Raw genomic sequence first — 18,625 nt, forward strand, 5'->3', positions numbered from 1 at the left:
GTTATTTTGGAATCTAGAGTTATTGTTACCCATATATTGGACTTGTTCCTCCTTGATGCTAGGGTTGAAGGGTTGATATTTTGTGCATGCTCCTCCTCCATTCGAATCGCACCTCATCACTACATGCACCTGAGTAGAACCACACAAACCGTTAATCTTTTTATTTAAGAGTTCTACTTGCTTAGATAGCATAGTAACCGCATCGAGGTTGAAAACGTCGACTGCTTTCGTCGGCTTTGTTCTCATAACTTGCCACTGATAGTTATTCAGTGACATCTCCTCAATAAATTCGTAAGCCACCTCAGGTGTCTTATTATTGATAGTTCCTCCAGCGGCTACATCAATCATCTGCCGAGTCGAAGGATTCAGGCCATTATGGAACGTTTGAACCTTAGCCAAAACGGTAACCCATGGTGAGGGCACCTTCTTAAAAGGTCCTTGTATCTCTCCCATGCATCATAGAGTGTTTCTAAATCCATCTGCACAAAAGAAGAGATATCATTACGTAATTTGGCTGTTTTAGCTAGTGGAAAATATTTTAATAAAAATTTTTCGGTCATTTGTTCCCAAGTAGTGATTGACCTTCGTGGTAACGAATTCAACCATTGATTAGCCTTATTCCTTAAAGAAAAGGGAAACAACCGAAGGCGAATGGCGTTATCAGAAATGCCATTAATTTTGAACGTATCGCAAAATTCTAGGAAATTTGCCAAGTGAGCGTTGGGATCCTCGTCCTGCAAACCATCAAACTGAACAAATTGTTGTATTTGTGTTAGGTTTTAGTTCAAAATTATTTGCAGCAATAGCAATTCTAACTATACTTGACTCAGTTCTTGTCAAATTAGGTTTAGCATAATCATACATAGTGCACGAAGCAGGATTTTGATTAACAGCAATTGTAGGAGGTAGCGGATTTTCTTGGTTTTCAGCTATCTCCTCGATCGTGGTTTGAATATCGTCATATTGCTCGTTCTCTGTGTATCTTAAGGTTCGCCTTATTTCTCTTTGGTTTCTGCTAACTGTTCGATCGATCTCACTGTCAAAAAGTAATGGTCCTGACGGGTTTCTTCTAGTCATAAACTATAAGAACCTGCCAAAAAAAGGGAAAAAGAAGAATTAATAATAAAAATAAAAATAAAAATTAAATTGCAGTAAAATTAAATGGCTAAAGTAATAAAAATCGAGTGTTCCTAATATCTTAGTTCCTCGGCAACAGTGCCAAAAACTTGATACGTGATATTCGTGACAAGTTTTAAGTATTTATAATGAATCATTCTTGAAACTAAGTATTATCACGATGAAGGCAAGTGTACCTATCGAATAGTAGTATAGCTTTAGCAAGACCGGATTGTCGAACCCAAATGAACTAAAAGTACTAGTAATGACTATCTTTTTATTATCTAGCCTAATAATAATGGGGTTTGTTTTAACTAACTAATTAACTAAACTAAGGATTCACAGAAAATAGAATTGGGGAATTACTTTTAGAAAAACGATTGAATTAAGACAATACCTAAGGAAAAATCCACCTAGACATCACTTGTTATTTGACTCTAAATCTGACGATTTATTCATTTAACTTGATCCGTAGAAATCCCTAAGTTATATTATTATCCCTCTCGAGACTAACAATGCCTAACCCTAGGTTAAATAATTGAAATCTCTTTCTAATTAATTCCTTATGGTTACATTAACTCGATCTATGGATCCCCTTATTAGGTTTCACCCTAATCCAGCAAAATCTTGTCACCCTATCTCTAGGCGCGCAACCAACTCCGCTTAATTATGACAAATGTATTCTTAGACAGGGTCTATTCCTCCTCTGAATCAGAGCTTAACTTGAATCAATATCCTGGAATATCAAAACAAGAATTAAGAACACATAATTAAGAACAAGTCAAATATTTATCATACAATTCAGATAATAACAATATCTGTCCTAGGTTTCATTCCCCTTAGGTATTTAGGGTGTAAACATCTCAGAAGAATAATGAATACAAAACATAAAGAAAAACACAAAACTCTTGCAGGGAAATTGAGGGGAGATCTTCATTCTTGATGGTGAATCCGGCTTCTGAGATGGATCAATCGGCTTTCCTTGAGCAGTTCCCTGCTTCCCTCTCTGTGTGTCCCTCTTTTTCTCCTCTCTAGGGTGTAATTATAGGCTTTAGAATGCCTAAGAACCCTTAACATTGGCCTTTTCCGAATTGGATTAAACTTGGGCTCAGCAGGAACACGCCCGTGTACGATTGCTTAAGGCCGTAGGCAAGCTTGTTAAATAGGCACGGGCGTGTGGTCCACCAGTGTGAGTCGTGCTTTGATTCTTCCAAATTGACACGGCCGTGTGGTCTGCCCATGTGAGGAGGTCCAGGCCATATTGATTTCGTACATTGGCCGATTTTCTCCATTTTTGGCCCGTTTTTCGTTCCTTTCACTCTCCTATGCTCACCTAAGTACAAAACATGAAATTAAGGCATTAGGAGCATCGAATTCACAAAATTTTAAGGAAAAATCATCCATAAAATGTGCTAAGCATGGGATAAAAATATGTATGAATTACGGTTTATCAGCTAGTGTTATTATAGCGTGAATTGTGCATGAGTTGATGATGTTTTGGATGCTTATAAATGTATTGAAATGGTATAAAGTGTCTTGTTGTAGGAAGGCATGAGGAGGGTGAGAAATATGGCTTTAACCAAGCCTATTTTCACTCTACACGGCCAAGCACTCGGGTGTGTGGCTTTGTGACGCATGGTCGTGTGTCCCTTAGGGTACCTTTTCAAATTAACTCAGTATACCCTATAGGTTTGGCACGACCTAGACACACGGGTGTGTCTACTGGCCGTGTGTGGCACACGGGCTGGCACATGGGCATGTGGCTAGCCATGTGACCCAAGTCAGTAACCCCTCCAGTTTTCCTACAGCCATGGAAAACGGGCGTGTCTCCGGTCGTGTTGTGCAAGTAAAAATGTATGCCCTGTTTTCACACGGCCTGTGACATGGGCGTGTCTGATGGCCGTGTGAGGCACACGACCTGTTCACATGGGTGTGTGACCCTTAAATGCATGAAAAGTTTATAAGTTTCCCAATGTTTTAAATGTTATCGGTTTAGTCCCGAACCTATTTTAAGCATGTTTTAAGGTCTCATAGATCCTCATAAGGGACAATGTAAATATGTTGAATGGATTTTAATTATGAATGTATAAATGTATGTGAATGATGTAGATTGATAGGTAATGCTTTGTAACTCTATTCTAGCAACGGATATAGATTAGGGGTGTTACACACACGGCCATATGCCTCACAAGCTTGAGACACATGCCCGATTCTCAGGCCGTGTAACCTTCGAACTAGGGACACATGGCCGTGTCCCACCCCGTGTAACTCTCTAAGTAGGGTCACACGGCCGTGTCACACGCTCATGTCTCTGTAACACCCTTAACCCATATCCATCTTCAGATTAGGGTTACGAAGCATTACCGATCAAAACACAATTCAAAACAGACAGTCATTACAAATCATGCACCTTGTAATATAATTTCCTTTATAAAAGTTATTTTTTAAAAATAAATTAATAACCGACCTCTTACTCATACAAGTCAAATTCATATATTTGAATTACATATTCAAACACACAATCATGCTTTATCGAACATTCACTTACATAAACTATGTTTTAATATTTAACCATTTTCATACCATTTGCTTACTTAAAAATTTGAAACCAAGCTATCAAATACCAAAACCAAATTGTACATGTTTCATAATTACAAAATTCAAACCATATAATCACCACCTTAATAATAATTGAATACATAAATTATGGTTAAGCATATTTCATTACATATACAAGTGCATATATCACATTATCCCTTTGTACATGTCCATTTCATAAGCTAAATATACCAATTTGAGCCCAAATAATAATTCAAATTTATCTATTTTTATCATACAAAATTATCATGTTTAAATCTCATATATCTAACCATTCAAATAAACAACCATTCGAACATCAATTTCTACCTCAACAAGACACAACATTTCCATCACCCACATTTGAAGCTAATATACTATCTCAAAACTTAATATCATAACAATTATGTCTCTTCTGTCTATTTAAGTGGCCATCAAGCATACTCAAAACATAATTATCAATTTCCATCATGAATCGTACCTAAAAACATAACCACTCAAACATAATATAAGTATAAACTTTGTCATTGCAAACCGAATTGACATAATTAATACTTAATCAAATATATATATATATATATATATATCCCTTTACCTTATTATCAAGCCAAAACATAACACCTTTCATACTTTCCAAAAAGAACTATTTTCATGGCTGATTATTCATCCTCATTAGCATAGCTTAATGCAAAACCATATAACCAAATACCACACATATATATACCATGAAACACACTTCCATAATAACCTTAAGACTTGACCAAATATACACAACATTAACATCTTAAACAAGCCATTTTCGCATGGCTATATATATATATATACAAATTTCAAAACCAAAAATATCAAAACTAGCCTATACATGCCACATAACCTAATCTCAAAGCATTAATTTACCGAAACCAAAACTGGATAGTGTGATAAGGTCTCCTACAACTTCCAACCTGAGCAAGTCTTCAAACTCTATAAACATAGGAAAAACACATAGAGTAAGCTTTAAAAGCTTAGTAAACCATAAACAAATAATTCATTTCAATAATATTTATAAATCAATATCACTAAGCCGATTTACATATATACAAACCATACATCATAGCACCATTGTCTCGATATCTATTTCATATCAAAATAGTATATCTCAAAACCATGTTTCTTGTTTCATATTTCTCATATTTGAATCATAGAATCACAAGGTCATATAACTAGCACATATAACACACATTCATTTATATACATTTCTTTCATTCATAATAATATATGTCACATACTGTTATTAGAAACATATTCACCTACCATTTCTGAATTCACATAAAATTCACACGTACCAAACATCATATATTTATACACATGTTTTACACTTTAATATCACATACTTATATCATTTTTCCAAATACAGGTTTGCATTCAATATACATATAACCAACTTTATAACATGATTCATATCATTACTTCAAATACCAAAACTTACCTTAATTTCAATACATTAACCTTTTAATTCGATTTCGTATTCGGTCTTTACTTAACATTGCTTGTTGAATAATTTGAAATTAAATAGGACACTCAGATAGTCACACATGTTGTACAATGCCAACGTCCCAGACGTGGTCTTACATGTAATCACATATTGATGCCACTGTCCCAGACAGGGTCTTATTCGTAAACACATATCAAAATCACATATCGATGCGAACGTATTAAACGTGGTCTTACTCACAAACACATATTATACAATGCCAACATCCCAGACGTGGTGCCAACATCCCAAACGTGGTCTGACATGTAATCACATATCGATGCCACTGTCCTAGACAGGGTCTTACATGAAATCTCTAATTGATGCCAGTGCTCCAGACATGGTCTTACACGATATTTCAAATCGATGCCAGTGTCCCAGACACAGTCTTACACGATATCTCAAATCGATGCCAACGTCCCAGATGTGGTCTTACACGAAATCATATCTAGGAATCCAATGTCATGACATATGAATCCTCTACTATTTCTAGAGTTTGTACGGGGCTTTTTGGACGTCGTCACGTTATCAGAACTTTCTTGTATTCATATATTCTACTTCTCAAACAATTCAATATCATAATAACATATATACATATATAACTTATTCTTACTACATACATTTGCATTACCATTCGGCATACACATATATTTATTCACAAATCAATTTAGCATATATAATACATATACATTTCAATTTAACAACATTTATTTACTTGTGACTTACCTCAAGTCGCAGATGATTATTCCATGACCTTCTCTCTTCCCCGATCTAATAATCTATCTATTTGTTTCATGATTAAAAAATAATATAAATCAATATATTAACTAACTCAAATATCAACTCATGTTCAAACTCAAACCATTCTATCATTTAATTACAATTAGTAAAAGAAAAAAAACATCTTTATTCCCCACAAATGGTCAACATAAACACAACCATTATCCAATTCATTCCAATTTGGACAACATGAATACAATAGGAAATTATATTAGTTCATGAAACTTAAAGTCTTAAAGATTTACATATTTGGATAACATTAAGTTACTCTTTAATAAACAACATTAATATACAAAATATGGCAGTATAATTAAGTACTTAATATCAATTCAGACAGCATTCAAATCTCGCATTACAGTAGCCCAATTAATCCACTAAAACCAACTTTAATAATAATTAACAGTTAACTTATTGATGTTGTACATATTAATTACTAATTACACTCTTCAATAGCTTAATCTGACATCAATTTGGAAAACATTAATTAACATTAATTAATAATCCACAAACCACCCAAATGATATAAACATATGGATATTTATCACCATATAACTAACTCATTAACTAACACTTAAAACATAAATTCTGTAGCATTTACTTTGCTTTTATTCTCATTTAATAACTTTAATAATGATTGCACTAACCCCTTTAACACATCAATTGGCATTCGGTCATACATCTGCAACATCAAACACTCCTTACCTCAAATTTCAGACATAATAAATACATCACCATTTATTCATTTGCAACTTCAACCATTATTAACATAATTTAAAGTCACTCAGACCACATTTATTGACATCTAAACAACAATTTATTGCTACTTTAACACACCAAACGACAATCCGTAAAACAACATACATACACCATTTTTTGAACATCCTTATCACTGCAATATTCAACAGCATTTATACTTCCACCAAACAGTATAAACAGAGCAGCAATTAACAATATTAATGGGGTTAAAATTCAGGCAACAATTTGATTCTAAAAATTATCAAACATTAAAAAATAAAAAAATATTCAAGGAAAGCTTGCTAATATTTCCCAACACCGATTATAACTATTCAATTTGTTCCTTCCCTCACACATTCGGTCAAAATTAAAACAACAATTTAACCAGAATTTATCAATAAAAAGCTATATATAATGAAGAGTTTAGAAGTGTTACCCTGCCCCTTCAAAATTTTAGCTTCTAAGCAAACAATTTCACGATTTTTCCACTGCATGCAGCCGGCCTCTTCTCTAGCTTCCATATACTCTTTTTTTTTTTATTATCGATTGAAGAGAATGAAGAAAAGATGAACACTAATGTGGCTTTGTTTTATTATAATTCATATTAATAAGCCAATTACCAAACTAACCTTTGTAATTTAATAACAAAACCTTTTAATGGTGGTCCATTACCGTCCACTTACCTATATAGTGGCCAAATATCATTTTAAGGACTTATCAATTAATAAGCCATAGCAAATTAGTATTTTAACAAATAGAAAGTCACTTTTCCATTTTACCCGATTAAGTCTTTTTTATCAAATTAGACAACCAATCAATAAAAAAAGAATTCACGAAAATTTTACACATGCTTTCTAACATGCTGTAAACACATAAAATAATATTAAAATAATTTTACTACCTCAAATTTGTGGTTCATAAACCACTGTTTCGACTAGGGTCTAAACCGAGCTGTTACAACTCTCCCCCTCTTAGGAATTTTCATCCCCAAAAATCTTTCCAGGAAATAGATCAATGATTTGTTCCCACATAGCACATTTCAAATTCACACATGGTTTCAGATTTCATATCTCTTTAATCTCACAGGAAAGATGCTGATCTGTCTTCCGCTATACATCATGTCAAGGTATATTATTTAACTGTATTGAATTACCTCAATTTTCTGCTCAATTTCTCTGATAATATTAATCCCGTGAATTATTTTCTCACAAAGCTCAGTCCTGAAACAACAGAATACGGTAACTGTAACCATACGATACCTCATACAATATCGTTTTTATAATCACATGATAGCTTATCAGACAGCAATAATCTTTCTTAGTTGCTTTGAAACTCTAAAATACAGTAACAAAAAAATATTTCGAGAATTTGTATTGCATATCCCAATTTCAATGCAATCTCATACTCATAGAATATCGTAATTTCTCCCAGAATCACAATATGATTTTCAAATCTCAATCCGAAATAATAATGACTAGTTTCAAGTGCAGACTTATCATCTCTGAAACGGATAACTCAGCTATTCTATCAAAAGAGAAAATCCACAAGTACTGAGAGATTTTTTCAGATAGATAATAATAATTCAGATCACTCTATCTTTTTCAATGATAAGAATAATGAAAGAGGAAGTCATTGCTAGTAGTAACGACTTGTTACGATCCATTGGTTCATATAGAATCCATGTCCTAGGTGTATCAAAAAACATTCTTTTCGCTAAGCGTATATAATAAAATAGAGTGAAAGGGTCCACCCCGAAACCAAGGGGGTACTAACTAACAGCTGAGTCCTCTCCGAACCGCAGGAGATAGTTGCCCATCATACGGCTCACCAACTTCACTTGCCTCTATGGGAGGCTCGCTCCGGGCAGGTTCGGATCACTTACAATACACAGCTCTACGAAGGAAGGGGTTGGGTTAGGAACGTTTTCAATATGATTCTTTTTCCATATTTGTTCGATCTCTTCCATCTCTGCCCCGCGTTGTCACCTATGTTGAAGAAAGGTTTGGAACCCTGTAGAGAATGAAGAGGAGCCAAGGTAGAGTCTTCAATAGTGTTTTGGAATTCATCGATATGGGAGTACAAATTTTTCAGGTACTCTAACAGATAGAGCTTTTTCTGCGGCATATTGAGAGCCATATAGTCTCCCGCCAATCAAAAACCCCCTAACATTATCAGGTAGGCCCAGGATCTCTAACTGCGAATCGAATCAAAGCGTTCTCCAATAAAGGCATCATGAGATGTAGCGGTATCTCTCCTCAGTCTATGGTCTCGATTGTGGGTGGGAAAATGGATGCTACTATGCTACTCTTTCTTCAATTGCTTCAGCTTGAGCTTGAGAACCCAGACTGGCAGAAAAAAAAAAGACGCTTGGCAGGAAACTGACTACAAATATATACACGTAACGTACACGTAGGGATAGACGTACAGCGATCAAATCATACCCCGCTTCTGGAACATAGAAAGAGCTACTTTTTATTTCAATGACACTTGCCCGGACACTGCTGCTGCGCTATAATATAAAGATGAAGAGTTTGGTTGGGCTTTGCCCGCTACTGGTTTGCTCTATCATCCTGGAAAAATCTCCTTACTTTATCACACTCGGGCATGCTTTACTTGATGGTCTATCCAGTACTGGCAAGAGAGCTGGCTGGACAAGACTATAAATGGGGCAATACAAGAGCTTTCACTGGAACCTTAACTACTACGCATTGTCAGTCCTTTGAGAGACATAAAGACCTACCGACAAGGTCTCCTTTCCTTTGTCTACTACGTCTTTCCCCTTTGGTCTATCCGCTTTGTCTAGGAGCCTCCTTTCTCTTATGAACAAAAAAAGCGAAGAAAGACGTGCTCTAGTCCCCCTCTCAAGGTGTCTTATAGCTGCGTGGCAAGAACTCTCTCCTCTTGAGCTTCTGATTGACATACCGAGATTGATTCAATGAAAGTCCCTAGCGCAGTGAGACTTTGTATCGGCGAACCGAGCGAAAAGCTCTCTTATCCAATCCAAGCGAGTGGCACAGGCAGAGTTTATAAGCATCAAAGCTTATGGTCATCATACCATCGAGGAAGAGAAGAGAGGCGAGCAGCAAACTCACAGTGAAAGCTTTACCTTGATCGTAACGAAACGGCTAAGGTCTAAGCGCGAAGCGGTGACACCTCCAGCGTTGAAAACAGCCAAAGCAAGTATGACAATCCTGTCATGGGATTCATGCTGAGATGAAGCAAAATGATAGATAATAATAATTCAGATCACTCTATCTTTTTCAATGATAAGAATAATCTCGATGCAAAGTTCATTAAAATTTTATTTCATTACTACTCAGATAGTTCCGGTATTTGAACGCAAAGTCAAAAATATCATGTTTTATACTCATTCATCAATACCACTTTCTCAGATTATCATACATCTTGTTACTCTTATATGAGCAGACTAACTGACACTGTGAGCCACCTGTAACAATGGTTATATAATCTTAGAGCTTTTCAGTATAGACATTCTATCCCGAAGAAACAAGCAATCATGATTCTATATCCGAAGTTCTGAATCAGAAACCCATTTTCGTTGAATCCTTTATAGATTAAAATCTAATAAATTCACGAAATCACTTAGTAAGCATCAATTTAACTTCTAATTCAGCTAACATATTTTCAACATTTGATATGATTAATCACGTATTTATCACTCGTAATGCGTAAAAAAGTTTTCGGAACATCGAAAACTATAATCATTTTCCTCAAATAATAATCACTTACTAACTCAAAACTTTTTTACGGTTCAAACTATCTTTGTTGTCCCCAAATTCAAATCTTTTTCTGACATTGAACATTTTAAACTCTTATAGTCATAAAAAATGTCACATAACTCTTTTCATGTAGCTTTAACTTATGGAATCACAAGATATTTCTGTACACTCTATTATTATAACACACTTCAAACCGTTCATTGACGCATAACTAAAAATCATAAACATTTTCTTCAACTTAGGCTGAACTAGAGCTGATGTTTCGATTGTTAATATCTTCATGCAAAAGAAACTTCAACAATCAAACTAACTTTAATTTATCAAAACATTTCTCAGTTAGAGTTATTTCGATAGATATAGGTCTATATCAAGTCTTCAAGATTATCCCTCAAATTACATTTATACATTCAAAGCTTATTTTCAGTCTAGTGGATAGATTCAAACACATATAATTCAATCATCTTTTCAATCAAATAGTTTGAGTCAGACTAAATCACTGAATCTGTCTTTTCGAAGAAACCTTTTTCTTCTCGTTAAAAGGATAACCCCAGACATATCATTATACAAATTTAGTCTTGATCTTCTATCACTTTCACTTTTATCGATATCAAATTTTTCATGAAAACTAGAAAGAGTTTATAATAAAGTTATCTCCTATATTAATCATCAAAATTCTGAATTATACTGAAGTCACCTTTATCAGAAAGACTCATAATGTCATAATAAGACCAATTTCTTACCCGTAACAATAGATAATATTTTGGTTGTTAATAAAGCTTTGAACCTAGAAGAAAATCAAATATGATTTGAACATCAACCAATACAGAAGCATAACTTTTATAACTATAATAATCATACTGCAGTATTCCCAAATTTCATAACAGAAATTATGATTATAATAGATATAGCCATTTCTGTCAAATAGAGATCTCTTGCAGATAATCACATGGGATCATAAGAAAACCAAAATAGTGAAATTTCAATATCTGAGAATTACAACCCATATAAAATGATATCAATTCCTATGATATCCCCAAAAAGGTCCAGAAAGAATAATGTCGCTTATAAATACTGAAATCCATAATAACAGAAGTAATATAATCTTGACGTATATTCAACAGACAATAGCCAGTAGAAACAAAATATTAGCCTTATTCAAGTTTTACTGTCGACTTTCATATCCACACAATGGAATAAATACCAGAGAAAGATGAAGCAATGTCGAACATAACTCAAACAGATCAATTATGCTTCCATCTATTAATATGTTTAGCTAATGTTCTCATACGATAAAAGTTCTTTCAGAAATTAAACAGTAACACATACTTCTGAGGCCATAAACATGCTTTGGTAGTGGTTCGGGACTAAACCGATAACTTTGGAAACTTTCATGAAACTTTGAAAATTTTTCTCAAAAACAGGGACACTGCGCTGTGTGGCCTGCAAAGGCCACATCACAGCAACAGACACGCTTCCCGTCACAAGCCGTGGGGACATTCGAAATGGAAGCACATGGTCGTGTCCCAGCCAGTGTTCGACCCCGAGTAACTCTCTGACTTATGTCACATGGCCAACACACACTCCTATGTGGCTAGCTTGTGTGCCTTAAAAATGGCTATACATGCCCGTGTGCTTGGCTGTGTGCTAGACCATGCCAAACCTGTAAGGTATACTGACTTATGCAACACAGCCACATCACATGCCTGTGTGTAAGGCCATGTGGAGCATACTGACTTGATTTCAATTTCAACACCAAGGGACACACGTCCGTGTAACATAACCGTGTGTCACACACGGCTAAGACACACGCCGTGTCTCTGCACATGTGGACAAAAATAGGCTATTTACCAAGCCAATTTCCACCCAAATTTATACACACCTTCACAATTCAAATAGTTCTCATTCATAGCATAAATAAACATCCAATCCAACCACAATCAAGGCTAAAACATACCATTAACTAACATGTTTATTATCTCATGTTTTACTCATTCAAATCATAACAGCTTCACATATTTAAATCAACTAATTAAACCTTTCCAAACATGCATCATCATTCTTGAATTCACGAGCACATAAGTTCCCAATTATCAACCAATTGACATTCAAATTTACCTATTGTCAATAAGCATCACGAATCCAACCTCACTCACACAACATAGGTCATTTGTATACATATAAACATAACCAAAATCAACCAAAATAAGCCAACTCACATGGCCAAATATAGAAACCAAACCTTAGACATTTACAAGCCCATTTAAATGACTAAAATCATAACCAAAACATAATCAACATGACCAAAGTCCCTATACATGCCATATACTTAAAATACCAAAGTTCATAGGTACCAAGTAATAGGTGGATAGTCCGAAGCGATCTCCAATGATCACTGAATCCAAGCTAGCTTTATAACACTATAAAACATGGGAAAAATAAACAAAGTAAGCTATAAAGCTTAGTAAGCTCGTATACAATAAACTTAATTCAATATCAAGATTATAATACAAAAATTTGAATATATCAACATTGAGCATATATTAGCTAACAAATCTTTCATATACACAATTATGATATCAATCACATTCTTCACAAGTTTCTTTGAACCAAAGCTTATACATGTCATGTATGTACCTGTACCATCTCATATCATTCTCATACTCGATCACGTCTTTCGTTTACCTGATGAACCATTCAGAATAGAAGTCGGATACTCAAGAGTCTCACACACTTATACCATGGCCTGAAGCCAAATCAAGGTAGCTTATATCTGAAATACTGATATCATGATCCGAAGCCAAATCAATCGATATTCATGGCCCGAAGCCAAATTTGTAACACCCCTATCCCGTATTCGTCGCCGGAATAGGTAAAGGGGCATTACCGGACTTGAAACTCATATCAGAACAGTAAAAATTTTGAATTTTTTTTTTTAGAACATTCCTTTAAATAAATACTAAAGACAGTCAGGGATACAATTTGAACTTCTATAAGTACACATTCAAAAGATTCCATTTTCGCATGGCTTATATACATTAACCGAAATATTCTTCGGCCACTGGTCTATTCTTTACATGCCATAAAATAACTCAAACCATAACAGTAACAAGCAGTGGATAGTGATAGTGTGACTAGTTGCTGACGATCCCCGAGCCTGTAGCTTCCGAATGAGATCTATAAAACAGAGGAAACAAAGTAAACGGAGTAAGCATTACAATGCCTAGTAAGTTTTAAGTAGTGTCAACAGATAACAATCAAATTATAACATAGTTGTTCGTATTTTTATTTCACTCTTCCTTCGAGCATACCATCCCTTTACCGAATATGCACATCTCATCATATATAATAGGCAAATAACTTTCACATAAAAGTGAGATCATGTGACATAGATATATTGTATAATTTCACATAACCCCTCACACTGATCTGATGTCACATAATCATAGGAATAGTCTCATAGATTGCTCACGTATGCATCACATAACTACCTTATGATTTAGTTTAAATCAAGCTCACATATAAACTTGGAGTACATACCTGTTTAACCTTTCGCATTGAATATATTTATAAGCAATTCTTATTGCGAAGTCTTATAGCTTTAACCTCTACTCGGATTATCGGCGAGACCTTTAGCTCAGATGAAATCTCCATACGAAGTCAGCGGCTCTTAACCCAGACATAGTCACCACATATGGTCATCTGGTCTTTAATCCCATGTTTACATCATAGAGTTTCATGCATATTTATTCACATGTTACAACATTCACAACGGCTATCATATTTGTAATTCATTTACCTCATATCCATCTCATACACATTTCGCATTAGCCATTCAGCTTCGCCACATATATACACTTCCACGTTCATCACATTGGCCATTCTACCTTATCACATATATGCATGTTCACATTCATCACATTGGCCATTCGGCCTTATCACATATTTGCATGTTCACATTCATCACATTGGCCATTCGGCCTTATCACATATTTGCATGTTCACATTCATCACATTGGCCATTCGGCCTTATCACACATATGCATGTTCACATTCATCACATTGGCCATTCGGCCTTATCACACATATGCATGTTCACATTCATCACATTGGCCATTCGGCCTTATCACATATTTGCATGTTCACATTCATCACATTGGCCATTCGGCCTTATCACACATATGCATGTTCACATTCATCTCATAGAATCCTAAATCAAAATATAAATTTTCATGTATTCACATCACAATTATCCAAATATACTTCACATACCACATATACTTTCACATATACACTTTGCCTTGGCTGAATCTACATCTATCATTTTCCAATGAAAATTTTCAATTTCATGCCATACTATCATTTCATATTCGAATACTTATAAACTTACAATTTCACAAATTTTAATATCAAAGATCCATCTAACACTCATATATCATTTTACAATATCACAATTTAGAATTCACGTATGGGTTTAATCAATAGCTTATGAGCAGCTAAAACAAGTTTTATCCATGTTTACAACATAACCACAAATTCTCTACAAGCTATTTTTCCTGAGCCACAGTCGTTAAATTATTTGTAACTGGGGCTACGAAATTCCAAATTATGTACCGTTAATTTTCCATGAAAATAGACTCGTATATCCTCTATCCAAAAAATTTTCAGAATTTTTAGTTTGGCCAATCAATACCAGATTTTTCTTAAAGTTTTCCCCTGTTTCACTGTTTGACTAATCTGACCACTCTTCACTTCAAATCAAATTTCTCATTGTACAGAATTCAAAATGTGTTCTATTTGATTTCATTTGAAACTAGACTCATTAAGGAGTCTAAGCATATAAATTTTATCTTATAACCATTTTTGTAAAAATTATAATGATTTTCTAAAAACAGAACAGGGGATTTCGGAGTCATTCCGACACTGTCTCACACAACTTTAAATATCTCTTTATAGGAAATTTCTTTGCTCATACGGTCTCTTTTACAAGAAACTAGACTAATTAAGCTTTGATTACATGTTTTATTCAGCCTATAATTCCACACCAACAATTTATGGTGATTTTCTAAAACCACATTACTGCTGCTGTCCTAAGCAAATTATTACAATTTGCTCTTAAATTTCCAAGTCCAAACACTTATGAACTTACCATTTGAGTTTAAAACATATCATGGCCACATCATATCTTATTAAATCAACTCATTATGTCCTATTATGATTGAATTTACTCAACATTTAATCACTTAAAACTTACAAAGGAATCAAACTCAAATACTTAAGAACTTACCTCGGAAATTGCCGAGCGATTACAGATCGACTATTCGGTTAGGTAGCTTTTCTCTTTCCGAATTAGACTCCTAAGCTCTTGAGCTTGAATAAACAAATTTAATCTATTACAAACCAATTATACAAACTCATGGCTGAATATAACAAGAAGACTACTAGATTCTACTAGCCACTCATTGCTCTATTATTAACCTTACTTAATTATAAACGCATTCGGCAATTTGATAATTAAGTTAATATCATGGTATCATAACTCAACATTTATCAATATATCATTAACAAAATATGCTCATGTCAAATTTACTCCCAATCACATCTCAAAATTCAGCAAGCTTAGAACTCATTTAATAATTAAATTCGGTAGTTTAATCACTTTGCTAACTACTTATATATATAATTCAATGATTTTTTACATCATCTTACAATCACCATTATTCAAGACTTTGAGATTTCCACAAATGTTCATCTAAAGCCTCTAGGCCGAATGTAATATTGCATCCAAATTCACATAGTTTTTTTGTTATATCTAATTCTAATGTACATAATCATAATTCAATTCAACATTATAAACCATTATCACCCATTTAGCCGATTATAGGGAATTAAATATAATATCTCTAGGATATACTATACATGGCCGAATATACCACATTAATTTTTAACATTACCCATGTAATTACCTATAAGTTCTTATACCTTTAATTCACACATTTAACCTTTTAATGCCTATTGATCATTCCTTTGGTCTTAACCTAAATGACAGCTCTCATTCTCCATATTTCAACCGAATTTTTCATAGCATCAAGACTAAAATTTTTTTTATTTTTTGCACCTTGAACTTCATACATTTATAACTTTCATAACTCATTTGGCCTTATCAAGAACCATTTAACATGCAAGGAAAATAATCATAGAGGAAGAAATTAACATTCTAAATAGACTCAATCTTTGACCGAATGTACAAGGTGCCTCTAAGCCACTCATCCAAAAATCTTTACCCCATTCTAGTCATTCCCCTATTGTTCCATACAACATGAAAATAACCCCTAATTCCAACACTTAATCATTCGGCATATTGCTCAAATCACCATAAGAAATCTCAACTTTCTTGACATTACCAAGAGTGCATCCACAATTTAACTTAGCATATTATAAAGCCAAATCAACAAATTCAAAGCTTACCTCCTAATAGCTAAAGATGAATGCCGAATTGCTCTAGGTAAGTTTTCCCTTCTTTTTCATCCTTGTTTCAGCTTGAGAGAGGTATGAGAAGAAGATGAACACCATCCTCTTTCTTCTCTTTTATTTAATTCCTTTTATTACAATTATTAAATCATTTGTTAATACAAAATTATTTTAATTTTGAATTAGTGGAGCATTATCTTTCCTTGGCCGGCCACTATGTTTATCATGGGTAAATTGACATGCAAAACCACTCTTTTCAATGCATGTACTATTAGACCATTGTAAGATTAACCTCTCACTTTCCAACAATGTTTCATATAAGTCCATTTTAATAAATTCACATAAAAATGATCAAATTAATGCATGAAACTTTCACACATGCATTTACTCACATCATAAACACAGAATATAACTTTTAATTATTTATAAGACTCGGTTTCGTGGTCCCGAAACCACTTTCCGACTAGGGTCAATTTAGGGCTGTCACAAAATTGGTATAACTCGCACCCGAAGTGCTAATATCATGGCCCGAGGCCAAATCCATGTATCCCCTAATGACAGTAACTAGTATCCTAAACTATTCCTCAGGTTCAACCGGGATTTTGAATGTCAAATCATCGTTTAATCACTATCAAACATATCCATAGTCTCATATTCACAATTTATGCAACATCAAAGCATATGAAATACATTTGTATTAAAACTTATAATATACGAACTTACCTTGGACGTAAAAACGATGACACGGGTCAACTAATCCGAGAATTTATTCTTTCCCCGATCTAAGCTCGTATTTTGCTTTTCTTGATAATTGAGTATCAAAGTGACCGAACCCTAGCAAGCCTTCATAGACATTTCTTTCTTCTAAATTCGGTGGTGGAGAAGATGAATGAACCATATTTTTGTTTTTGTTTCATTTAATTTAACTTTAATAATTAAATTACAAAAATAACCTTAATGATAAACCATTTAAATCATCCATTTAATGACCAATATTGTCCACTTACCATTATAATGGCCTAATTACTAAGGTTCTATATCTATTAGACACCTTTAGCTAATAGAGCAACACTTTTACACTTTACGCGATTTAGTCCTTTTTATCAAATTGAGCAATCAAACGATAAAATTTCTTAACGAAACTTTCACACAATTACTCAATCATGTTGTAAACATTGAAATAATAATAAAATAAATATTTTGACCATAGATTTTTGGTTCTGAAACCACTTCTGATTTGACTAAAAATGGGGATTATCAGATTTGATGAAGTTATTTAGCTTTCATCAATCTTTCCTCATTTTCAGGCCCTCTCTCTGCCGAGCCTCTTGGAGTGCTTGCTGTGCTAGGGGTTTACACACACGCCCCTGTCTCAAACTGTGTGGACATAAAATTTGCATAAAATCAAGCCATTTCCAATACCAATTCATGCATAATCCTTTGGGCCAATTGTGCGCATATTCAAGGCATCGAAACCTTATCAAAACATACATATAAATACCAATTCAAGAGTCCTAAATCAACTAACCAATATGCCATTCAAGACACCTCAACTGCAATAATCAAAACCTATCTAAACATGCATAATTTACTACTTACCATTCATCAACTACTAGTTCCAAAAACTTACTAAACATACAACATAAGGTAGCTCAATGACACAAATCATCAAATGATACTAATAAACCATTTTCAT

The 18,625-nt window shown here is 34.1% G+C and overlaps 1 non-coding gene across 1 annotated transcript; it reads left to right on the plus strand.

Annotated features, from left to right (window-relative positions):
- The first annotated feature begins 405 nt into the window (after positions 1-405).
- LOC128294759 (small nucleolar RNA R71) lies at positions 406-512 on the plus strand. Its single transcript, XR_008285066.1, has one exon. It is a non-coding gene; the product is annotated as a small nucleolar RNA R71 (small nucleolar RNA).
- The last annotated feature ends 18,113 nt before the right edge of the window (positions 513-18,625 follow it).

Source organism: Gossypium arboreum, chromosome 6 (genome assembly GCF_025698485.1).
Source record: "Gossypium arboreum isolate Shixiya-1 chromosome 6, ASM2569848v2, whole genome shotgun sequence".
Lineage (NCBI taxonomy): Eukaryota > Viridiplantae > Streptophyta > Magnoliopsida > Malvales > Malvaceae > Gossypium > Gossypium arboreum.